Here is a 26,699-nt window from a genome sequence, read left to right as displayed (position 1 = left end):
GCAGAAACGCTAGCTTTGCAGAAAATGCACATAATGCCAGTCAATAGGCCGAATAAAAAATGCATATGGTTGCGTTCTGCAATGTGCTTTTTTTTTTAAAAACGTTGTTCTTTCTGCATATTTTTGTAAAACGCACATAATGAAAGTCAATGGTGACGCAGAAAAAAACAAGTTTGATGTATTCCCACTTCCTGTTAACTTCCTAGTGATTTGCATAAAATGCATAAAAAAAGCATACAAAACGCATATGCAATTTATATATGTGAACCGCAAACGCATTCAAATGCATGCAAAATGCAAGAAAAGCAAATGTGCGGAACAAAAATGCAAACGCACAGAAAATGCATCGAAAATACACTATATGGGCTGGTGCACACCGAATGGCTTTTTCAGCGTTTCTGCAGCCGCTTGCGGCTGCGGATCCGCTTGGTCAATGTATCTCTCAATGGGGTGGTGCACACCAGAGCGGGAGGCATTTTGCAGAAACGAAAAATGCCTGGGTGAGGCATTTTTTGGATTTCGGATGCGTTTCTGCCTCAATGTTAAGTATAGGAAACACGCAAACCGCTCTGAAAAACGCCTGTTCAGAGCGTTTTTGCCGGCGTTTTTGTTACAGAAGCTGTTCAGTAACAGCTTTACTGTAACAATATATATAATGTACTATACTGAAATCCGCTGCAGCAATCCGCAAAACGCTAGCAAAACGCCATAGAAAAATAAGAAAAAGTGTTTCAAAATCTGCTAGCATTTTGCGGATCTGCTAGCGGGTTTTGGTGTGCACCGGGCCTATATGCACCAAATGCATATGCATCAAACGCTAACTTTCCTGCACTGCATAGTGTGTTCCCAGCCTGAGGTTGGTAAAGAGAGGCACCATCCATGGAGACACATCTGTGCGCAGCTATGCTCACACACAACATACTGCCTTTTTTCCCCTGCCGGGTAGTGCCACTGTATGTGAGATGATCACACATTGGCCTCAATTCACTCAGATCACGCTGGAGATAAGGCAAGAGAAAACTTACCATCACACATCGATCTTGCCTTATTAAGGTGTAGAGATAAGTTTCCACAGTGAGAGAGTTATCTTACCTCTTCAGTCCTTAAAGTGGAATAAAACCCAGCATTTCTTCTTTGCTCTAAAAGATTATTTACAGCATAATATACTACCACATTTTTTTTTTTAGTAAAACCGCATTCAAAGGGTTAAAGCACAGGACTGACTTTTTTCTCCTGCAGGGCAGCAGCATCCAAACTGGTGATAACCTTATCTTGTGTATACATTCTTCACTTGATACAATGGGCTCTATTCTCAAAGACTTCCCGCATGCGGTAAAGTACATGCGGGAAGTTTCCGACCAAAATACCGTCAAGTTGAAATTCTCGAAATGTTTCACATGTTTTTTCCGCATGCGGAAAAAGTGTGGGATTAATGCAGAAAAAAAATTTCTGCAATAAAAATCAATTCTCAAAAATGTTAAGGCGCATCATTTCGTTATTTACCGATTTTATTTTATTTTATTTTATTTTTTTTTTAATTTTTTAATTTTTTTATTTTTTTTTTATCACCTACAAATAGTTGGTGATATATTCCGCATCCCATTGACTTTAATGAAGTGTGGACTGTGGAGGCTTAAGGGCTGTGCTTGGTGGACTTTAATTTTTTTTTTTAAACACTTTTTCATGCGACCTTTTTACAGCATGATTCCCGCATGAATAATGGCTGTTTCCGCATCTTTTTTCCCGCATGCAGAAAATATTAGTGAATGTGGAAAAAATGCGGAGTTTACCGCTGGCGGGAATATAGCGGTAAAATTTTTCTTTGTGAATTTTTTTCTTTGTGAATAGAGCCCAATGAAGTAAACATTCTCTGAAGGTGCAGAAACTTCTGCTAATGAGTCCTGAACTGAAACACTGCTCAGAAATCATTACTGGGTGCATTTAAAATAGAAATACGACAGTTATGAATAAAATGCACCAGCAGCTTTCAAAGTAAATAAACTGAACTTTGGGAACTTATAATTTATAAATGAATATTTATACTTGTGCACAAAAGCAAATATGATAGTTGTATGGGTTATAAAAAGTGGGAAAACACATTTTTATTGAATATTTTGTCAAGAGTTTAAAACTGCTTTAAGTTACCTCATCTGTAGTTATTTTCACATGCAGTTAATTAACAGCCTGTCTTTAACTTTAGAATTCTGGAGTTATTTTAAGGATTGAAGAGTTAACTTTAGAGATCTCCCCTTAACTTAAAGACAGAAGAGTTAACTTTAGGTTTGCCTGAGGTAAAATGTTTCCTGAATACTACATGCCTTATCACCATGGTGATAACTCTAGAAATGTTATTAAAGACAGGAGATAAGCTTAGTGAGTTGAGGCCAAAATGACAAATGTATAATGTTACAAATGCTTCCATTTAGCTTCATCTTAATTGCACCCAAATGGCACTTGTGGTGATGGGATGCTGACATATCTAAGGCCTCTTTTCCACGGGCAGTTGATATGCAGTGAAATGGGGAAACAGTAAATTCGGGCGCCTGACGCTAGTGGACAAATCGGGCGCCGCCATTCACTCCTATAATAAATATCGTTTAATGGGCGCCCGATAGGAAAAAAAGGGCGCCGGAGAAAACTAACGTTTTAAAAGCGGCGCCCGGAGACTTAATGTTTTATTACTGTTTCTCATGATTACACATTATTTAATGATTTATACATTTTTAAATATTATTTTTAAACGAAAACCAGTACAATATTTTTTCCCAAACATTATTTTTAAACGAAATACAGTACTTTTTTTTTTTTTACATTATTTTTAAACGAAAAAACCAACAGGGGGGTCTTAGGTTTAGGCACCAACAGGGGGGTCTTAGGTTTAGGCACCAACAGGGGGTTTTAGGTTTAGGCACCAACAGGGGGGTCTTAGGTTTAGGCACCAACAGGGGGTTTTAGGTTTAGGCACCAACAGGGGGGTCTTAGGTTTAGGCACCAACAGGGGGGTCTTAGGTTTAGGCACTAACAGGGGGGTCTTAGGTTTAGGCACCAACAGGGGGGTCTTAGGTTTAGGCACCAACAGGGGGGTCTTAGGTTTAGGCACTAACAGGGGGGTCTAGGGGTTAGGGGTAGGTACAGGGAGGGTTACTTAGTAATTTTTTTTTTAAACATTATTATACGTTTCACTATTTAAACGAAAGATTAACATTTTTACAATTGCCGATTTAATGCACATTATTTAATGAATTATAACTTTAAAAAACATTAATTTTAAACGAAATACAGTACAATACAATTTTAAACGTTATCCATGCTTATCGTTAAAAACCCGGCGCCCTTTTTTCCCAGCGCCCCTTTTTAACGTACGCGTGAAATGGCCTCTCAATCTCTCACAACTGCTCACTGCTGCCTGGTAACTGCTTGGTGAGCACACAGTTCAACTGTCCGTGGAAAAGAGGCCTAACAAGTGCACAATTCAGCCATCCATCTGAAAGGGGCCTTAAAGTGAACGTGAGGTGAAAATAAACTGATGAGATAAACAATTGTATTTATGCTCCTACTCCTAAAATGTTTTGTTTTTAGATATCTCATGGTTTTATTTCTTATTTAAACATTCACAAACTAGATTGAATGTTTTGTTGTCTCTGCTCAGTGCCAGCCTAATAAAGGTAGCCATACATCTGGCGATGTATGGGCAGATTCGACCAAGAGACAAATCTCTCTCTAATCGAATCTCATAAGAGAGAGATACAGTATGTCAGCTGCCCATACACCACAGGCCAATTCCCAATAAATTTCATGCTAGAATCTTTTGGGAATCGGCCTTGTGATGCCACATACGACCGCATCGCCACCCCAACGCTGTCCCCTATAATGATGTCCCACCGGTGCCCAGGTGCAATGTATACGTTACCTTTCCACCACCTCCGCCAGTCTCCGCAACCCCCAGGGACACTCCACTCGCCATACACACGTGTCACGTGGTTGCCTAGTAACGTGGCCACGTGTATGACATCTGACGTTATACGCGCACACCTTACTAGGCAACTATGTGGGGCTCGCGTGTAAGACGAGTGGAGTGCTCCCGGTGCCTGTGGGGACAAGTGGAGGTGGCGGAAAGGTAATGTAAACATCAATAGTGAGGACAGCGCCGTAGGTTTTGTCTCGATTGTCGTGAATTTTCAAGGCGTTCCCACTACACACCCGATCAAAAGGTCCAACATTTTGCAGCATGTGCAATCAATTATGTGACCCATTTCGGGGCCAAAATGGGTAGCATTGTCGGTCGGGCATGTACTTGGTGGCACAGATTTTCATCCAATTTGATTAAAATAATCGAATTGGATGGTCGATTGACCGCCAAGTTGCCTGATGTATGGCTACCTTAAACAGGAACGGATCTAGACCAAGTTGCGCCTGGGGCAAGGTCAGGTTTTGGCGCCTAAACTGCCATTCCTCTTCCAAATTTTGCCGCCTTTTTAAGAATTCAACAAACTGCGCCTGGGGCAAGATACCCGCTTGCCCCCCCCCCCCCCTAGATCCGTCCCTGACCTTAAATGTCCTGGAGTTAGAAAAAGGTCAATAGTTCATGTATGTATCTCCCTCTGCTCTCAGAAGTTGTATTCTGCTAGAAAACTTTATGGCTGTAATTTCCTTATCAGTGATGTTTACTATATTCCCTACAAGCTACTGACCAGACAGAAGCTGTCACTTCCATGTCTAAAAGTTAACTATTTCAGGCAGCAAAATAAAGCAAGTAAAGCGGCCTGCTTATTAATGTTTTGTACTGTACATACACATGTTTATCTCATCCTGTCACATCGCCTGGTACACTTTAAGCAGCTTGGAATGGGACCAGTCAAAAACAGCCGTTGCAATATATTGGTGTCATTCCAAGCTACAGCAGGCCCCATTCACACCTAACACCGCAAAATGTGGGAGTGATTTTTCTGCGACTAACCTGGAAAAATCACTGGGCACTGCAGCGCTTTGGGACCGATCGCGATTAGCGCTGCTATGCATGCTAATCGTGATCGCTAATCGTGAATCACCAGCAAAACACTGCATGTCACGCATTTGCGGTTATCACTAACCGCAAATGCGGCAGTAAGAACACTGCCATTGGCTTACATGGCTAGCGGTTTTTTAAAAAAACGTTGGCTTTTTGCGCTGAGCGGGAAGCACGAGATTCCCACTCAAGTGTGAATGGGGCCTGTTTTCCATGGGCAGTTGATAGGCAGTGAAATGCCTCTCAAACTCTCACAACTGCTTGCTGCTGCCTGCCAACTGCTTGCTGCTGCCTGCCAACTGCTTGCTGAGCACACAAACTAACATTAAAGTCTCATGGACTATCCCTACCATGGCATGAACAGGAGCTTTGACTTGGATAATCATATATCCAGAAGGTTAATGACTGATATTTGACAGCCAAATGTATCATGTGCTAAGTGATAATCATTAGTTTTCCACATGGACAAGTGTGCTCCTAGCCTCAAAGTATTAATACTTTCCTGAGGAATTCTGCTTCCTGCACTGCACCAAACTCACTCAACCATACTCACAAAGTTCCTGATTTCACATAATTGGAGATGATTGATGGGGTGGTTTTTTTTTTTTGTTTTTTTTCCCCCAAGTTGCTGATAATTTTGGGCCATTCCAAACCGGAAGAAATTGCATTCACTTTTTGGAACAATTTGCATCCCATGTATCATCTCTACCCATGTGATCTTTCATGTAAATTATGCAGCTTGAAATTGGATCAATAACTTCCTGTCAGTTTTTACTGGTCCAAATTCAAGCTGCATACCCTTTAAATGATTTGAATTCAAGGATAAATTATTTGCATCTAATTAATCTTCCCTATCAACTCTCTATGGCAGTAGTGGGGATATATGCCATTGGGAATAATAGTTGAGACTGTTTGCTGTCTAAAGGTGGGTACACACGTCAGATAAAAGTCTTTGGAAAATGAAAGATCACAGACCAATTTTACCCCTTTCCATGTAGTATGAGAGCCATACTCTAAACAGTCTATTCTATGGAGCTGAACTCCCCATCAGATAAAAATCTTCGCAAGATGCTGCACACAAAGATGCTGTACACACTCAAAAGATCATTATCTGCAAAAGATCTGTTCCTGCAAAAGATCCATTCCTGCAAAACGCATTCATAGTCTATGATATCTGCAGATCCTCATACACACCTTGTTTAACGGACAATTATCTGTAGATTAGATCCACCAGGTTGGATCTTCAGATCGGCAGATAATTGTCTGATCTGCAGATGAATGTCCACTAAACAAGGTGTGTATGGGGCGTACGAACAAAAAGGGCGCCCGGACAAAAAGGGCGCGGGGTGTAAACGCTAATTAACAATTAATCATTAATAGCGTTTATAAAAAGTGTGCTATATTTAGTTTACAAATAATGTTTAACAAATGTATAAATCATTAAATAATGTTTATGAAATCGGCAATTGTGAAAACTTTAATCTTCCCTGTTTCAAAAGTGAAACTTATAATTACGTTTATTAAAATAACGATAATATATGATTAATTTTTATAATTGTATATTATTGTGAATAAACTTAATTTATGGTTTGTTCTTATAATAAAATCTGAAAATATTCTTTATAACGATGATATAAATATAACTACGTTCGTAATAAGTGTTGTAAAACATTAGTAAATATTACTAAAATTGTAGTAAAACTATACCTAACCCTACTCTCACACAGAACCCTCCCTGTACCTATCCCTAACCCCTAGACCCCCCTGGTGGTGCCTAAACCTAAGACCCCCCTGGTGGTGCCTAAACCTAAGACCCCCCTGGTGGTGCCTAAACCTAAGACCCCCCTGGTGGTGCCTAAACCTAAGACCCCCCCTGGTGGTGCCTAAACCTAAGACCCCCCCTGGTGGTGCCTAAACCTAAGACCCCCCTGGTGGTGCCTAAACCTAAGACCCCCCTGGTGGTGCCTAAACCTAAGACCCCCCTGGTGGTGCCTAAACCTAAGACCCCCCTGGTGGTGCCTAAACCTAAGACCCCCCTGGTGGTGCCTAAACCTAAGACCCCCCTGGTGGTGCCTAAACCTAAGACTCCCCTGGTGGTGCCTAAACCTAAGACTCCCCTGGTGGTGCCTAAACCTAAGACTCCCCTGGTGGTGCCTAAACCTAAGACTCCCCTGGTGGTGCCTAAACCTAAGACTCCCCTGGTGGTGCCTAAACCTAAGACTCCCCTGGTGGTGCCTAAACCTAAAGCTTCATACACACTTGAGATAAAAGTCTTTGGAAAAGGCAAGATCACAGACCAATCTTACCACCCTTCATGTAGTATGAGAGCCATACTCTACACAGTCTATTCTATGGAGCTGCACTCCCCATCAGATAGAAATCTTTGCAAGATGCTGCACACAAAGATGCCCGTACACACTCAAAAGATCATTATCTGTAAAAGATCTGTTCCTGCAAAATGCATTCGTAGTCTGAGATCTGAAGATCATCATACACACTTGGTTTAACAGACAATCATCTGCAGATCATCTGCAGATCAGATCCACCAGGATGGATTTTCAGATCTGCAGATGATTGCCAGATATGCAGATGAAGTCTGTTAAACCAAGTGTGTATGAGGATCTGCAGATCTCATAGACTATGAATGCATTTTGCAGGAATGGATATTTTGCAGGAACAGATCTTTTGCAGATAATGATCTTTTGAGTGTGTACGGGCATCTTTGTGTGCAGCTTCTTGCAAAGATTTTATCTGATGTGGAGTTTAGCTCCATAGAAAAGACTGTGTAGAGTATGGCTCTCATACTACATGAAGGGTGGTAAGATTGGTCTGTGATCTTGCCTTTTCCAAAGACTTTTATCTCAAGTGTGTATGAAGCATAAGACTCCCCTGGTGGTGCCTAAACCTAAGACTCCCCTGGTGGTGCCTAAACCTAAGACTCCCCTGGTGGTGCCTAAACCTAAGACTCCCCTGGTGGTGCCTAAACCTAACCACCCCCCTTAGTCATCGCTTTATTATGTGGATAATAATGTTTTACAAATTGTGACTCCAAAAAATATATTGCAATTTACATTACGTACTGATCGCTTTATTTTGTGAATAATGTTTTAAAAACAGTAAGGGATAAAACGTTAATGTTTTAATTAGTTAAATAGGATAAATATGTTTAGTATTTTTATAAACGTTATTCGGCACGGGTGCATTTTATAAACGTAAATCACCACAAGCTCAGTTATAAATCATTAAACATCTCCGGGCGCCGTTTGTAAACTTTTTTTTAGCTCCGGCGCCCTTTTTTCCTGCTCTGCGCCCATTAAACGTTATTTATTATGGGAGTGAATGGCGGCGCCCTTTTTGTCCACTAGCTGCCTGCGCCCTTTTTTTCCCAGCTCCGTGTATGGGATCTGCAGATATCATAGACTATGAATGCATTTTGCAGGAATGGATCTTTTGCAGGAACAGATCTTTTGCAGAGACTGATCTTTTGTGTCTGTACAGTATCTGTGTGTGCAGCATCTTGCAAAGATTTTTATCTGATGGGGAGTGCAGCTCCATAGAATAGACTGTGTAGAGTATGGCTCTCATACTACATGGAAGGGGGTAAAATTGGTCTGTGATCTTTCATTTTCCAAAGACTTTTATCTGACGTGTGTACGCACCTTAAGGCCTGGTGCACACCAAAACCCGCTAGCAGATCCGCAAAATGCTAGCACACTTTGAAACACTTTTTCTTATTTTTCTGTAGCGTTTCACCTAGCATTTTGCGGTTTTGGGAAGCGTTTTTGCTGTAGTAGATTTCTGATATTGTTACAGTAAAGCTGTTACTGAACAGCTTCTGTAACAAAAACGCCTGCAAAACCGCTCTGAACTGCCATTTTTCAGAGCGGTTTGCGGTTTTCCTATACATTGGAGGCAGAAACGCCTCTGCAATCCGAAATCTGCAGTATGCGTTTCTGCAAAACGCCTCCCGCTCTGGTGTGCACCACCCCATTGAAATACATTACCCTAGCATTTCCACATCCGCAATCGGATCTGAAAACGCTGCCGAACCGCTCTGGTGTGCACTAGGCCTTAAGGTGCGTACACACATGCGACTATAGTCGTTTGTAACGATCGTTCCCCGATCTTTACCAACGACGATCGTTACAAAAAACGAACCACCGACTATTAAGGCAAACGACGAACGAGCCAAATCGCTACAAAAGAAAGTTCTGTCTCGGCGGATTTTAACCAACGACGATCGTTTGCAAAAGTAGTACATCGTTGGAAACGATCGTTCGTACTAGGCTTGACATGCGCATTTCACTATTTCTTCGTGAAACTTCTCTTTTTTATGCGCAGGCGCAATAGTTGCTTTTTGTGATGTAACGTTCGTTCTAACGATCAGATCGTTACACACCTTTTAAAACTAACTTTAGTTAGGTCGTTCTTTCATCAATTCAAAGTTCGTTCGTCGTTCTTAACGAACGATCGTTGTCGCATGTGTGTACGTAGCATAAGGGTGCATACACACATCAGACCATAATCTTTGGAAAATGAAAGATCACAGACCAATTTTACCCCATTCCATGTAGTATGAGAGCCATACTCTACACAGTCTATTCTATTGAGCTGAACTCCCCATCAGATAGAAATCTTTGCAAGATGCTGCACACAGACGCTGTACACATTCAAAAGATCAGTATCTGCAAAAGATCTGTTCCTGCAAAAGATCCGTTCCTGCAAAAAGCATTCATAGTCTATGATATCTGCAGATCCTCATACACACCTTGTTTAACTGACATTCATCTGCAGATCAGATCCACCAGCATGGATCTTCAGATCTGCAGATGATTGTCTGATCTGCAGATGAATGTCTGTTAAACAAGGTGTGTATGAGGATCTGCTGCTGCAGATATCATAGACTATGAATGCATTTTGGAGGGACGGATCTTTTGCAGGAACAGATCTTTTGCAGATACTGATCTTTTGAATGTGTACAACATCTTTGTGTGCAGCATCTTGCAAAGATTTCTGTCTGATGGGGAGTTCAGCTCCATAGAATAGACTGTGTTGGTATGGCTCTCATACTACATGGAAGAGGGTAAAATTGGTCTGTGATCTTTCATTTTCCAAAGACTATGGTCTGATGTGTGTATGCACCCTAAAGCTGTGCACACACATCCAACTGTTCTAGGTAGGGGCGGCTGTACTGCATTTTAGGGTCCATTCACACTTGAGCGGATATTGCGCGATTCCCGCTAAAGGCAAACCGCTAGCACATGTAACACTGTCAGTGTTCTTACTGCCGCGTTTGCAGTTAGCGTTAACCGCAAACATGTTACATGCAACGGTTTGCCAGCAATTCCGGAGCGATCGGGATTAGCATGTATAGAACCTCTAATCGCGATCGCTCCCAAACTGCTACAGTGACCAGTGGTTTTTCTGCGTTAATCGCGGAAAAATCACTCCTGCAAAACGCTGTATTTGAACAATTTGAACACCAATACTAGAAAGGATATAGTGCGAATGCAGCCTAAGCCTGGAACTGCACTTTTATTGTCTGTGCAGATATACATAACATGTACTATGAGAGGGACTTGAGTAGGGATGGTCAATGATATGCAAATAATTGATGCAGGATTATGTACTTAGAAAAAAACATGGAAATATGCCTGAAGAAAGGGAACTAGACCCTGAAAGCTTGCATAATTTCACTTTATTAGTTAGCCATTAAAAGGTATTACTTTTTACAAAACTTTTTTTTACCTACCTAATTGGTTTGACTAACATGTACATGTTGTATGTGAATTTATGCAGCTTGAAAATGGAGAAATCAAATCCCACCAAGGTTTTTATTTGATTGGTCCATTTTCAAGCAGCATAAATTTGCATACAGAGTTTGCATAATCCTTCATCAACTCAGAATTATTTGCATCCATTGACCACCCCTAGCACTATGTAGAGAAGGGTCGAAACCTCTATCAAGTTATTATTGCTTTCCCCTTACTACCTGTGATAATAGCATGGAAAGCTTAAAAGCCATGTATGAAGAGACATGAGTTCTCTATAACAGGGAAACGGATAATAATACCAAGCTGATATGTTTTCTAAACCTTCCATACACTGTTCAAAGTAAAAATTAGAAAGCTGGAACCTGGGCTAATCGGACAAACAAAGGTTAAAAAAAATAGATATTTAAGTAATGGGAAGTCTCTGGATTGTCCATAAATGTCATTTATGCTTGCTCACTATGTTTTTATATGCATATAAAACAAGCATTCCACAGTGTTTCTAGCAGAATAGGCACATAGGGGTCCTGCTATGAGAAGCTCATTACTAATGCAGCAAAGTGGAAGTTTCTAAATAAACTGTACTACAAGCAGAATACTGTTGCCAAGGTTACTAAGAAGTGGAAATTGACATTGCTCTCAGTTTTAGCAATTTATAACTGGCTGTAAATTGAAATGGCCAATTTTTTTTATAACCTTCATTTACAAAATGACTTATCTATATTTATAGCAAAATAACAATGAAAGCAGAGATGCCATAAGTGAAGTGAAGTCCAAAGCTTGAAAGGGATTAGGCACAAGAGTATGAAAGAAAATTAGAGGGAAATCCAGAGGTTCTTTTGTAATGTCGTCAAGTTAGTGGAGGAGGACAAAACACTATATAATATCCAATATCTGGAGTTTGGTTATGTGATTGCCAAACCCCTGAGCTGATTTGTTAACTCCGCCACATGCTGTGACGATAGCCAGAGTTTGACTAAATAACCGCAAATTTACATTGCGGTCTATGGTGGCACCTAATTCATCAATCGTGCCCCACACCCATGTTAACTGTCTTTGCTAAGACCACCTCTAGCAATGTTGCAGAACTTATAGGACTGGTATAAATAGCAGATTATATGAACAGGCAGGAAAAACAGTTGTCAGTGAAGCAAAATTTTCCATTATTTGGTACATCGGAGCCATTTAGTAACAAAGCAACAGAAGTACAGATTGTTCTGTGTCTTTTCATTCTAGTAGTGGTAGTGTAGCTGAACAGCTATAAGGCCAGAAACCCACTAGGAGCGCTTTGTAAGTGTGAGTGATTTGAAAAAGCTCTTGGTAATGCAATGCTATGGGGGATTTTTATAAAATCACATCACTCAAGTGGGATCACACCCATAGCATTACCTTAGCTAGAGCTTTTCAAATCACAAAGCGCTCAGAAAAGCTCTCCTAGTGGGTTTCTAGCCTAATGGTGTGTCAGTGAGCTTGGGCAGCTTGTCAGATAAGCATAGAAAGGGATTGTACTGGGCCAGACTCCAGCATGGTGAATCCGGTGTAGATGAATTGGCTGAGCATGCAGCAAGTAAGGCCCAGTGCACACCGAGCGGTTTTAGGAGCGATCCGTCAACCACATCCGCCAGTGAAAACGCTTTGGTAATGTATTTCAATGGGATGGTGCACACCAGCCGTTTGAGGTTTTTAGCAAACCGCAAACGTGCCTCCTGCTGCACGTTTGCGGTTTGCAGAAGCGTTTCTGCCTCAGTGTAAAGTATAGGAAATACGCAAACCGCTCTGGAAAACGCTACATTAGAGTGGTTTTCCAGGCTTTTTTTTTTTTCTTTTTTTTTTACTATTTTTATTTAGTTTGCTCATATGATGGCATAATAACAAAAGAATTTGAACAATCAGCAAGGTAACAGAGACAAACTATAAGTTTCCTCATTTTTATCCCCATCTTACCCCTAAAAATAACAATCCCTCCCCCCAATTTTACACTCCACCCCCCATCCCCCACCCACGCGAGTCACATCTGTGCTTCTTAACTGGCAAACTGTAAGATAAGTTTTAAGGCCTATCTTCTTTGAGGAACTTTTAAAGGTCCCAGGGTTTCCCCTAGGTCTTCCAAACAATACCATGAGGTATACATGAAATCTCTCATGAGAGCTTCAACCTGCTGCTGAGTAAAGTGGTGAAGAATAAACTTCCTCCATATTTTAAAAAAAGTGTCCGTTGTTCTTTTGCTTGGAGCATGTTCAAACGTTCCATGAAGAAGATATAGGAAAGTTCTTTAGATAGCAAGTTGACATCTGGGGGAGTTGGCTCCAGCCATTTACATAGTATCACTCGACGTGCTGCAATCAAAACTATATGATATAATGCTGAAGGAGTATTTAAAGGATCAGCAGAGGTAACGTTTGAATAATTGAACAAAAGCAATATTCTGGATTTAACAATCTTTTGTTTACACATTTTGTTTGCATATTTGATTACCTTATCCCAAAATATTTGTATAAAGGGGCATTCCCACATGAAACGATAGAGGTTTGCATCTCTCAGTTTGCATTTAGGGCACCAGGGATTATAATGTGAGGGCGGATTTTTATATCTTATATCGAAGGTAAATTTACCTCTATGTATGAATAAAAGGTGGGATGATCTCCATTTCTCATCTTTGACTACATTTCTTACTACCATGTTTCCCGCCAATATGTGTTCCCCCACCCCTTCTTCCTGTAAAATGTCTTCCCACTTTCTCATGGCTTTGTCAGCAATGGACTTACTATCAAGGTCTTTGAGGGCCTGATAGAACTCTGCCAATGACCGAGTGACACTTCCTGGTTTCAAAATCGTGTCAAATTTGGTAGGTAGGATAATGGTTTTTGTTGAGCAAAGATTATGAGATACCATGGAACGCACCTAGGCATAAGACAGAAAGTCCCCCTGAGGTAGACCAAATTTCTCTCTCAGTTCTCGAAAATTTAACCATTTGCCATTACGTATATCAAACATATTACCTAAGTTCTTTAGGCCCCTGTCCAGTGGCGGACATACGGCCGTGCAGGCCGTGCCGCCGCACGAGGGCCCCTGAAGTTCCGTTTTCTTCAGGGGCCCATTAAGTATTTTTTTTTATATTTTTTTTTTATTATTTTATTCCCCCGGGGGGCCCCCGACTCCTATCATCCCTCCCTCCCTCACCTCGGGGGGCCCCCCTCCCGATATGCGCAGCGGGAGAGCGAGCGAGCGGCAAATGCAGAAAGTCTTCAGGGCTCTCCAGGCATCCGCTAGAGGCCCAGCCGCTTAGTCTCCAATATGTCTCCAGTTGGAGACATATTGGAGACTAGCGGCTGGGCCTCTAGCGGATGCCTGGAGAGCCCTGAAGACTTCCTGCATTTGCCGCTCGCTCTCCCGCCGCGCATATCGGGAGGGGGCCCCCCGAGGTGAGGAAGGGAGGGAGGATAGGAGTCGGGCCCCCCACCCGGATAGCTACCCACCCGGCTACCTAACCACCTACCCACCCGGCTACCTACCTACCCACCCACCAGGCTTCCTACCTACCCACCCGACTACCTAACCACCCACCAGGCTTCCTACCTACCTACCCACCCGGCTACCTACCCACCCACCAGGCTTCCTACCTAACCACCCACCCGGCTACCTACCCACCCGGCTACCTACCCACCCACCAGGCTTCCTACCTAACCACCCACCCAACTACCTAACCACCCACCCGGCTACCTACCCACCTACCCACCCGGCTACCTACCCACCCGGCTACCTACCTAACCACCCACCCGGCTACCTACCTAACCACCCACCCGGCTACCTACCTAACCACCCACCCGGCTACCTACCTAACCACCCACCCGGCTACCTACCGGGCTAGTTACCAACCCACCCACCAGGCTACCTACCCACCCACCCGGCTACCCACCTACCCACCAGGCTACCTACCTACCTACCCACCCGGCTACCTACCTAACCACCCACCCGGCTACCTACCTAACCACCCACCCGGCTACCTACCGGGCTAGTTACCAACCCACCCACCAGGCTACCTACCCACCCACTAGGCTACCTACCTACCCACCCACCAGGCTACCTACCCACCCACCAGGCTTCCTACCTACCCACCAGGCTTCCTACCTACCCACTCGGCTACCTACCTACCCACCCGGCTACCTACCCACCCACCAGGCTTCCTACCTACCCACCCGGCTACCTACCTACCTACCCACCCACCCGGCTACCCACCCACCAGGCTTCCTACCTACCTACCCACCCGGCTACCTACCTAACCACCCACCCGGCTACCTACCTAACCACCCACCCGGCTACCTACCGGGCTAGTTACCAACCCACCCACCCGGCTACCTACCCACCCACCCGGCTACCCACGCACCCACCAGGCTACCTACCTACCTACCTACCCACCCGGCTACCTACCTAACCACCCACCCAGCTACCTACCTAACCACCCACCCGGCTACCTACCGGGCTAGTTACCTACCCACCCACCAGGCTACCTACCTACCCACCCACCAGGCTACCTACCTAACCACCCACCCGGCTACCTACCGGGCTAGTTACCAACCCACCCACCAGGCTACCTACCTACCCACCCACCCACCAGGCTACCTACCTACCCACCCACCGGGCTACCTACCTACCTACCGGGCTACCTACCTACCCACCCACCAGGCTACCTACCTAACCACCCACCCGGCTACCTACCGGGCTAGTTACCAACCCACCCACCAGGCTACCTACCTACCCACCCACCCACCAGGCTACCTACCTACCCACCCACCGGGCTACCTACCTACCTACCTACCGGGCTACCTACCCACCCACCCACCAGGCTGCCTACCCACCAGGCTACCTACCCACCCACCCACCAGGCTACCAACCCACTCACCCACCCACCAGGCTACCTATCCACCCAACCACCCATGGGAGCTGCGCGCCGGATGGAGGCTGGGACAGGAGGTCTGCTGCTGCAGGTGAGTAAATGTTTTTGTTTTATTTATATTAGCAGGTGTATGTTCTGGGCAGGTCTGCCACATGATTGCATGTATTTTCTTCGCAAATCTGCCGACATGATTGCATGTATTTTCTGGGCATATCTGCCGACATGATTGCACGTATTTTCTGGGCATATCTGCCGACTTGTTTGCACGTATTTTCTGGGCATATCTGCCGACTTGATTGCATGTATTTTCTGGGCATATCTGCCGACTTGTTTGCACGTATTTTCTGGGCATATCTGCCGACTTGATTGCACGTATTTTCTGGGCATATATGTGTATTTTCTTGAGAAAACCTGCACAATTATGTGAATTTTCTGGGGAAAGGGTCACCAAAACTTGGGCCCACTGTCTTTGCGTTGCACTTTTCAAGGGAACCTGAGGTGAGAATAATATTGAGGCTGCCATATTTCTCTCCTTTTAAGCAATACCAGTTGCCTGGCTGCCGTGCTGGTCCTCTGCCTCTTATTCTTTCAACCATAGACCCTGAACAAGCATGCAGCAGGTCAGGGGTTTCTGACAATATTGTCAGAACTGAGAAGATTAGCTGCATGCTTGTTGCTGGTGTAATTCAGTTTATTACTACAGCCAAATAGATCAGCAGGGCCGCCAGGCAACTAGTATTGTTTAAAAGGAAATAAACCCTCACCCCGGGTTCACTTTAAGTTACAGTTAGCTCCGCCCTCATCCGGTCATTGCCACGCCCATTTTTTTTTTGCTGCGGCACAGGTTCTATCCACTATTTGTAGCCACGCCCATATTTTGCCGCGGCGCGCTATGCGCGCCGCAGGTCATAGGGGGCCCACAATTACAATTTTGCACAGGGGCCCACTGCTGGCTGTGTCCGCCACTGCCCCTGTCATCCCATTTTGCGAATTCCTTTTGCTGGATGCTAACAGGAAAATTAGGATTACCCCAAATTGGGAGATATTTGGATATTTTAAATGGGAGGGAGCATTTTTTCCGTACTGCCTTCCAAGTTGCAATTGTATCCCTGAATACCGCATTTTGTTTCAAGCGTAATGGTAGGTTCTTATATTGGGCGTGTAGTAGGCCAGTTAATGACCATGGGAGAGCCTGTTCACCTTCTAGTTTTGTGTTGGAGTAACATTGGATCCCTGTGATCCAGTCGTGAACATGTCGCAAAAGAGATGCCAGGTTATAGTCTCTTATTGATGGGAGATTAAGGCCTCCAAGTATTTTTGGAAGAGCTAACTTAGTTTTAAACATTCAAGCTTTTCCTGCTCGCCATATGAATTTGGACCATAAAGAGTTAATTAAGTTTATATCTTGATGTTTCAAAAGGAGCGGTACTGTCTGTAATGGATAAAAGAGTCTGCCCATAGAAACCATCTTAACTAATGCTACTCTGCCCGCAAAGCCAAGGGGTAGGTTGTGCCATTTCTCTAGTTAAGACTTAATGCTTTGAATTAAAGGTGTAAAATTTAAATTGTATAATTGGGTGGGATCTCTAGAGAAGGTTATTCCCAGTTCCCAGGCGTTTTTGATACAGAAGCTGTTCAGTAACAGCTTTTACTGTAACAATATTTGTAATCTGCTACACAAAAACGCTCCCAAAAACACTAGGCATGTTTAGAAAATGTCTCTAAACATGCCTAGAATCGCTCTGAAATCTGCTCCAAAAACCGCTAGCGGTTTGAGGATCTGCTAGCGGTTTTGGTGTGGGCCTGTCACACAGGCATACTCACTCACATAACACATTCCCATTTTTAGAATGAAGCCTCTGTACATACACAGCTTAACAATAAAAGCTATTGACTAATGTTTGCTTGCAATGCATCATGCTAACCTGCCTAACATGACCCTGCACTGAGAGGAATATGTATTTCCTTGTAAACCATGCTAATTGTCTATCTGCACTGTGGATTGCTTTGCTTTAGAATAGTCACCTGCACATTGCTCCTGGGTCAGGGACTTCAACAATTAAAGGCCCCAGATCAACAGGACAGTCAGGCACCTGACATTCTTTTAAGGAAAAAATATGGCAGCTTCATATTCCTTTTATTATAGAGTCTCTTTCAAGATCCTGTAGTAGAAGAAAGTACTTATTGGACCATGGCATGCTATTGGCTCACAAATGTATTTACCAACTCTAACCATACAAAAATAGCTCAAAAACCTAAAATATTTGACAAGGATCACTTTAGAGAGGGCCTCAAAAACACAAACTACTTTTATACGTTTTCATTAATGCGTTTGTACAGACGTTTTTTGTTTGTGTCTTCCAGTGAGTAAAAAAAAAAACAAAATGGTTATTTATGCCAGCTATATATCTCTCTAGTGTTCCTTGAGTGGTGCACCCGCCGATCCGATTTCCTCCCGAAACCGGATCGGTCCGTCGATCACGCCGTGCGGGAAATTACCCTCGATCGCCCGTGGGTAGGGTGCGCGTCGCTAGCGGCGGCCGATCCGCGCTGCACCGCTCTGTTCCGGCTCCATCCCGGCGCTTCCTGTGTCACTGCAGTGACCAGGAAGTTCAAATAGAGGGCGCTCTATTTGAACTTCCTGGTCACGGAGTGACACAGGAAGCGCCGGGATGGAGCAAGAACAGAGCCGTGCGGTGCAGCGTGGGGAAGACGTCCGGGAGCCAGCTTCAGGTAATGTATACGGGGGGGGGGGGGGGGGGCACAGGCGGCAGGAGCAGCTCAACAGATTGTGATCGGTTTCAGGCTGAAATCGATTCACAATCTGTTTGCAGTAAAGGCAGCCATACGATCAGGGCCGGCCCTAGACTTTTTGCCGCCTGAGGCAAATTTTTTTTAAAAAATTGCCACCGCCGCCCCTCCCCCCCCCCCCCTCGGGGGGGGGGGCCGCTCTGGGGGGCCGCCGAGCTGGAGGGGTAGCTGGCAGGACGGGGGTATTGGGCCAGCGGCGGGGAGGGGGGTCGGACCCCCCCCTCCCTCGCCTGGGTCCCCCGTCCTCCGCTCCCCTCCAGCCTAAATAGACGCAGCCGTATATGTAAGAGGCACGGGCGGGGAGGACACTCACCTCTTCCCAGCATGCGCTCCACTGACATCACTTCCTGCAGCGTTGCAGGAAGTGATGTCAGTGGAGCGCACGCTGGAGCGAGGAGGAGGTGAGTGTCTCCCCGCCCGTGCCTCTTACATATACGGCTGCGTCTATTTAGGCTGGAGGGGAGCGGAGGACGGGGGACCCAGGCGAGGGAGGGGGGGGTCGACCCCCCTCCCCGCCGCTGGCCCAATACCCCCGTCCTGCCAGCTACCCCTTCAGCTCGGCGGGCCGGCTCCCCGCACCCACGGACGGGCGGGTGCCGCCCCTGGAAATTTGCCGCCTGAGGCAAAAGTTTCACCCCGCCTCATGAGCGGGCCGGCCCTGCATACGATCCCTCTTTGATTAGATTCGATTAGATAGGGATCTGTCAGCTGGTCGATCTAATGGCAAATCGACCAGTGTATGGCTACCTTTACCTCAGCTAATCACTGTGAGATACAATTGGGGTGGGGTTGGTAAGAAAGAAACCATCATTTTACGTGCAGGATGCCTGAGGCAACATGAATAGAGATATAAACAAAAACATAATACTAGGAAGAAGAATGGCATCAAAATGAGTTGAAATCCTTTTAGCTCAGTCCCTCTTCTAGGTACATCATGGTAAGTGTCATTTAGATGCGTGATCCAAGTACAATACATTTGCCATTTGAAAGATGTTTGAACAGATTGCATCAGCTGGATATATTCATTTTTATTGAGTTGGGCGTGAGGAGGGCAGCATGAATTCTCCTGAAGCGGCTATATCTCAGGGGAATGCAATAGTACTTGGCTAAGAAAATTCACAAAGGCCAATCCATTTTTCCCTTATGAAAGAGGATATTCCCTTAATTAAAGCACACCTGATGACCAAAAAAGTCTTCCAGCCCCCCGTATTCTTTTAGATCTCTCTGTGTCCTGCAGGTCCCCTCCATTGTGCTGCTACCCTCTCTGAAAGATCTGTGACTAGAATTCCAGTCACATGCTACTACAGATGTGCAGTCCTGCCGGTTCCATCACCAGGAGCATTCTACACATGCACAGTTCTAAAAAAAATCTAACGCGCAGGCGGAGATCGCTCCCAGTTCTGTTGGCAGATGCAGAGATCGTGAGAGAACTGGAGGTGTAGTCTGACAGCAGAAAATGTCTTACTACCTCTGGGTCAGAGGTCACAATCAAACTCGGGTCAGGGCCGTTAATGAGCTTAATTAAAAATACTGGGAGTATATTGGCGGGGAACAGTCACTGTGATAAGTGTCTGCAACAAAGGCAGAACATACAGTATACATATAAAAGGTACCAGAAGTGAGAGGGAAGTGGAGGCTTACATATTTCCTTTTAAGCCCCATCTACACCATACAATTTTTTTGTTCGATTCATTGATTTGATTCAATTTGCCATTGTTTTGCAATGGCAAATTGCATCGAATCGGGATTGGACATGTCTTATTGAATCGAATCAAATTGAATCGAATCGGGTAAAAAATTGTATGGTGTAGATGGGGCTTTAAACAATGCACCTTGCCTTTCTGTTCTGCTGATCCTCTTGCCCTTGTGCAATTAACTTTTTTCCTGACTTTTCTCCTAGTAGATAATTTTTGCTCTTATCTTCTCTTTAAAATACCTTTTCAGAAGTTTGCAATTGAAAAAGTATGAAAACGTAGGTGATAAAGTACTTTAAAAATTATTTATTGTATTTCCTTGCTTGCTGAAAAAGCATTTTATTGATATGGGGCTTGATTCACTAAAGCGTGATAACTATTATCACAGTCGCGCTAGTGGTTTGCACTCATTATAACGCGCGTAACGTTTTTGTGCACAAATGCGAATTTCTACATGAAATTACAGCCCTTTTTTGTGCGTAAACAGCTGCGATTTCACGTGAAAATTCTCGTTTGCGCACAAAAATGTTACGTGCATTACTACGCACACAAAACGCTAGCGCAACTGTTGATAATGGTTATCACAGTTTAGTGAATCAAGCCCATGATGTGAAAATATCAACCAGGAGGAAAGGTTAATTGCATATGTCTCTAATACCTTTAGCCATAAACCCTGAACCAGCATGCAGATCTGGTGTTCTGACTGAAGTCTGACTAGATTAGCCACATGCTTGTCTCAAGTGTGAGATTCAGACACTACTGATGCCACAGAGATCAGCAGCACAGCCAGTCAACTGGTTTTGTTTGAAAGGAAACAAATATGGCAGCCACCATATCCCTCTCACTCTCTAAGCCATTAAAATAGTTTTAAAATGATTATATAGTGGCCATGGTACAGAGCGCTGGATTAGGCTGTATTGTTGCTGCAAAGAGAATGGGATAGTATAAAATGCATTACAAGTACCACATGATGGGGGGCGGCGCCTGACCCGAGACCTGGTTGGACGCATGGCGGATTAGCTCCGGCGGACTTTGCCACATCTAGCTTCCCCGGGCCCCGTCCACACCTCGTTTCTGCCCACAAACTACAGCAAGCGCCTCCGGAGTGCCCAGAGATGCCCCCCAAGAAAAATCAGGGGAATCCGGACCCTGGAATTCCGGAACTTTTCGCCGCTAAGCAGAAGGGAGCGGCCTCCCAAGATGGCGCCCGAGCCCAGGCAGATAACTCCACGCAGGACGGTAAGCAGGCGGATTCCTCGGGGGTCACAAAAGCCGACCTCCAGAAGCTTTATACAAACCTGGAGAGGCTTATCAAGGCATCCAACGCTGAGGCTGTCAAAGAGATAAGCTCTGAATTGGCATCGCTGGGCCAGAGAGTCCACGAGACGGAGGTGGGGTTGGACGGGGTCAGGGCCTACTGCAAGCAGGTGGATACAGATATAGAAGAAATGCGGGCCGATATCGCTGTGCTTTACGATGCCAGGGAAGACCAGGAGAATAGGGACAGGCGGGGTAACCTCAGGATTAAGGGTGTCCCCGAGTCTGTCACAGAAGTCCAGGACTTTTTACAGGCCCTGTTTCGTCACCTCCTCCCCGAGCTCCCTGAGGCGGAATTCCGTATGGACAGGGCCCACAGAGCTCTAAGACCGCAATCCAAGGAGGGAAACCCACCCAGGGACATTATTACAAAACTACACTATTATAGCACAAAGGAGGCTATTATTACTGCCACGCGCAACCTCCCGCAAGTCACTTTTCAGGAGTACAGTATCTCCATCTACCCAGACCTCTCTCCAATCACCCTGAGTAGGAGATGGAGCTTGAAACCACTCACTACAGTGCTTGCTAAACAGAACATTAGATATAAATGGGGCTTCCCCTTCAAGCTTATCATTCCCTATAAAGGCCGACAGCTGGTCATCTCCGACTCCCAATACATCCCTGAAGTCCTGCAAAAACTGGGCCTGAAGCCGGACAAACCGTTACGTTCTTCTTCTAATGCTTCTCCACCTAGGAGATTGCCTCCTCCGCAACCTGTCTGGTCCACGGTCCCAGCACCAGCCCAAGAGGATGCTGCCCTGGCTGGACACCCTCCTAGCAGCCCGACCTCTACATCTTCTAACCCGGGATGACTCTGCCTGGCTCTATATCTGGAAGAAGGTACTTGTCCATGACTTCTGTTGCTATATGCATCTTCCCTTCCCTTTTTTCTGGCTGTGTTTTTTTTTGGTTTAACAGCACTTTTCGACTTTTCCGCCTGTGTTATTAGTTCTATTACAGGTGGCATCAGCGGTTGGGGCCTCTGCTGTGTGTGTGCCCGGGGTCTGTGTGGGTGCTATAGCCCCGGACTGATCTGCAGTTCTTAACTGCAGTAAAACTGATGGTTACTCGAGGCATCTTGTTCTATGCCTCTCTTTTTATTTTAGGAATCCTAGTTTTTTGTATGGATTTCAGTCTGTTATTTTTTATGGCTTTATTGAACACTGCTCTATTTGTTTATTACATATCCAAGCTTCAGTCTGACCTTTCACTGTTATGCCATGTCTTGCCATATCTGGTTATTCTTCAACTTCCGTGCCTGTTTGCTATGTCCTGGAGAGATGGAGGTGTGATTGGAATTAAGGGTCCGAATCTACAGGGGGGGCCAATGTCCCGCTCTAGGGAATTCCCGGGTAGAAGTTTTGTACAAGCACTCACATACTCACCTCATGTCTATCTCTCACCCTAACGTTACCCCTCCCTCAGCCCCCTCTCCTGGGCAGACTAATCCCCTCACTGTGATAACTCATAACGTCAAGGGCCTAAACGCTCCCCAGAAGAGACGTCTTGCCTGCCTTTATTATAAACAAGAGAAAGCAGATATTATATTTCTGCAGGAAACTCATTACGTTCACAACAAAGAACCCAAATTTTGGCACAAACATTATCCACTAACCTATTTTGCCTCATCCTCCCACAAAAAATGTGGTGTAGCGATCATACTTCATAAGAGGCTTAACTTTATAGTTGAAAAGACACTTAGAGACCCCGAGGGGAGATTTCTGATTGGAGAGTCCAATGGCTTACGTCTCACTCTGGCAGCGGTTTATGCACCTTCCGAGGGCCTGCGCCCATTTCTTCATAAACTGTCCTCTAAGATCCTTTCACACAGAGAGGGCAAGCTTATTATCGCAGGGGACTTTAACGCTGATCTGGACGGTCCACGGGGTCGTGCGAGGTCTCCCCCCAAGTGTCTCCTCAAGTTCCTAGCTGATACTGGTACGTGGGATGTCTGGAGGGCGTTACACCCAGGGGGGGGGGGGGGGGCACACCTTCTACTCTAACCCCCACGATTCGTACTCGCGAATTGATTTTGTGTTCATGGATGCTCCTTTACTCTTAGAGGTTGTTAGTGCTGATCACTCTGAGATATCATGGTCAGACCATGCTTGTGTTCAGGTAGCATTTTCCTCCCTCGTCCCGCGCCCCGCGAGCAAATGGCGGATTAATGAATCCCTTTTGGTGGATCAGGAGGTTAAATCGCTACTAACAGCAGAAATCACCTCATTTTTTAGAAGGAACCAGGTTGGGGACACCTCCCAAGGGATCAGATGGGCGGCCCATAAGGCCACTATTAGGGGCGAGTTAATACAAATTTCCTCTACCAGACGCAAGCAGGCCATGTCCAGGATTAATAACCTCAAATCTGAAACTAGAAGGTTGGAACTCCAGCATGCCATGAGACCCTCCCCCACCCTTTTGGCCCAGATTAACTCCCTCAGACACGAGCTTAAAGCTCTCCTCTTCCAAAAAGCTGATAGAGCCCTCCGATTAGTTTCACAAAAATTTTATGAAAAAGGTGACAAGCCTGACTCCATGCTAGCACGTAAATTGAGCAACCGATTGACCCTAAACAGGCTTAATCCAGTCAAAGCTAGGAACGGTAGGCTCACACACGATCCGGCTCAAATTATTCAGGAGTTCCAAAGCTATTACGCCTCGCTATACGATGGCACAACTACAGACAAAACTAAAATCTCTGCAGCTGGCATCCTGGACTATCTGAGCGATACCCAGATCCCAACCTTCTCTCTCAATAACCGAGAGTCCCTCAATGCCCCAATCACGCCCAGGGAGGTTTTAACTGTAATTAAAAAACTCAAATCTTCTAAGGCACCTGGTCCGGATGGATACACAGCCTCCTACTACAAAGCCTTTAAACAAGTTTTAGCTCCTGAGCTCTCGTCCCTCTATAATAAAATCCTTAAAGGGGAAGAAGAGTTCCCACCAGATATGTCCTGTGCAGCTATAGTGGTCATACCGAAGCTTGGCAGGGACTTAACTGAAGTTGTAAACTACAGACCCATCTCACTCATTAATGTGGATGTGAAAATATTCTCCAAAATCTTAGCCAATAGATTGAACCCAATACTCCCGAGCGTTATCCATCCGGACCAGACGGGCTTTGTGTCGGGCAGGCAGACCACTGATAATGTCAGGAGAATAGTGGGCCTGATTGCCAGGATGAAACGCTGTCGGACGCCTTCTCTGCTCCTTTCATTGGATGCGGAGAAGGCGTTCGACAGGGTGGACTGGAGATACCTCCGTTTGGTATTGCAGAAATTTGGGATTAGGGGGGAGTTTCTGAATGGTGTCAGGAGCCTCTATGCCAACCCTTCAGCGTATGTATGCAATATGGGCATAACCTCTCCTACTTTCCCCATTAGGAATGGTACTAGGCAGGGGTGCCCCCTCTCCCCTCTCCCCTCTCCTGTTTGCTTTATGTATTGAGCCTTTGGCTATTAGGGTGAGGAGGTCTCCAGACATTCCGGGTATTGCGGTGGGCAGACTTGAATTTAAGACCGCTCTGTTTGCGGACGATACAATCTTCTCGCTGGCCAATCCCTTAGTCTCGGTTCCAAACCTCTTTAAGGAAATTGACCGCTTTTGCCTATACTCAGGGTTCAAGATTAATAATTCCAAATCTGAGGCTATCCCGTTTGGACTCTCAAATGCCCAACAGGCATCACTTTCCCAGACCTTTGGGTTTAAGTTTAGACCGGGGGGGATTAAGTACTTGGGGGTGACGGTATCGGACGATCTCGGGGACCTCTATAGGCTTAATTACACCCCCATGCTCAGAAAACTACACAGTCTCTTAGACGAATGGCAGCACTTCCAACTGTCCCTCCTAGGCCGCATCTATGCTATTAAGATGACACTACTCCCCAAAATACTCTACCTCTTCCGAGCCTTGCCCATCAGAATTTTTAGAAAGGATCTGGAGGTTCTGCAATCTAGGATAACGAATTTTATATGGTCTGGTCGCAGACCCCGCATTAAATATGTTCATCTGGCCAGGCACAAACTCCAGGGTGGTCTGGGCGCCCCCAGTCTATTGCATTATTTCTACGCAGCTCGGATCTCTCAGCTGTACCAATGGTCCGCTCCCAGGGGCACAATTAGATGGGTCGATCTAGAGCAGGAATTAATCCGTCCATTCCCCATCAAGTGTCTTCTTTGGACACCCAGGCCATGTCTTGGCCCCAACTCTGAAACCTTCCCTATTGCGGAATCACTAATCATTAAAAAAACCTTAGGCAAAATACTGCCTCATCTGGCCTCCTCCTCTAGCCTTGAATCCCTATTCTATAACCTAGACTTTCAACCTGGGGTTTGCGGCCTGGCCTGGGGTGTGTGGAGGGCTAGGGGGATTGTCTCAGTAGCGGACATGTTGTCTCAGGGCTCCATCTCTTCCTGGCCGCAGCTTCAAGAGAAATATCATCTCCCAGAGTCGGAGGGATTCAGATTCATGCAAATTAGACACTTTTTGCAGCATAGATGCGCCGGGGGGCTCCGACTAGCCCGATCTAACTTAGTCTACCTATTGTTCTATCCCTCTGCCAGAGGGCCTTATCTCTAGCATGTATTATGACCTCTGGTACGCCAGGTTCTCTGGTCCCTCTAAAGCAATGACTAACTGGCAGGACAGACTTGGGGCCCTCACGGATGAATCACAGTGGGAGGTCATCTTCTCCGCCATTGCCAGTTCCTCTAGACATACCTTAACCAAAGAAAGGAACTATAGGCTATTCTATGATTGGTATAGAACCCCAGCCCAACTGGCCAAATGGAACCTAGTTCCCTCGGATCACTGTTTCCGGGGCTGCTCGGCCCCAGCGGACCAACTACACTGCTGGTGGTCCTGTCCCTTAGTTGCAGGATTCTGGACCCAGTCCTTTAGCTTGGCCTCGGAGGTCCTTGGGAAACAGATCCAGCCCAACCCCTGGTCGGCCCTATTCCACAACCCTATCCCAGAGCTATCCAAACACCAAAACAAACTCCTCGGGCAAATCTGCGAGGCCTCTAAGGCTTTGCTGGCCAAATATTGGAAATCTCCCCCTCCCTCCAGGCTCGAGCTCATCAATAAAATTCAGCATACTTACACTCTGGAGAAGATGACCTCTTACATTAGAGAGAATATGCCTGCTTTCGAGAAAATCTGGGATCCCTGGACAGTATGGAAGATATCTCAAACTTAAGTT

At 45.3% G+C, this 26,699-nt stretch overlaps 1 protein-coding gene across 11 annotated transcripts in view; it reads left to right on the top strand.

Moving 5' to 3' along the window:
- Positions 1–26,699, top strand: part of LOC137518648 (MARVEL domain-containing protein 3-like) — a 162,781-nt gene that overhangs the window by 93,394 nt on the left and 42,688 nt on the right. The window lies entirely within an intron of this gene.

Source organism: Hyperolius riggenbachi, chromosome 5, assembly GCF_040937935.1.
Source record: "Hyperolius riggenbachi isolate aHypRig1 chromosome 5, aHypRig1.pri, whole genome shotgun sequence".
Classification (NCBI taxonomy): domain Eukaryota; kingdom Metazoa; phylum Chordata; class Amphibia; order Anura; family Hyperoliidae; genus Hyperolius; species Hyperolius riggenbachi.
This window is presented reverse-complemented; position numbering and strand designations above follow the sequence as displayed.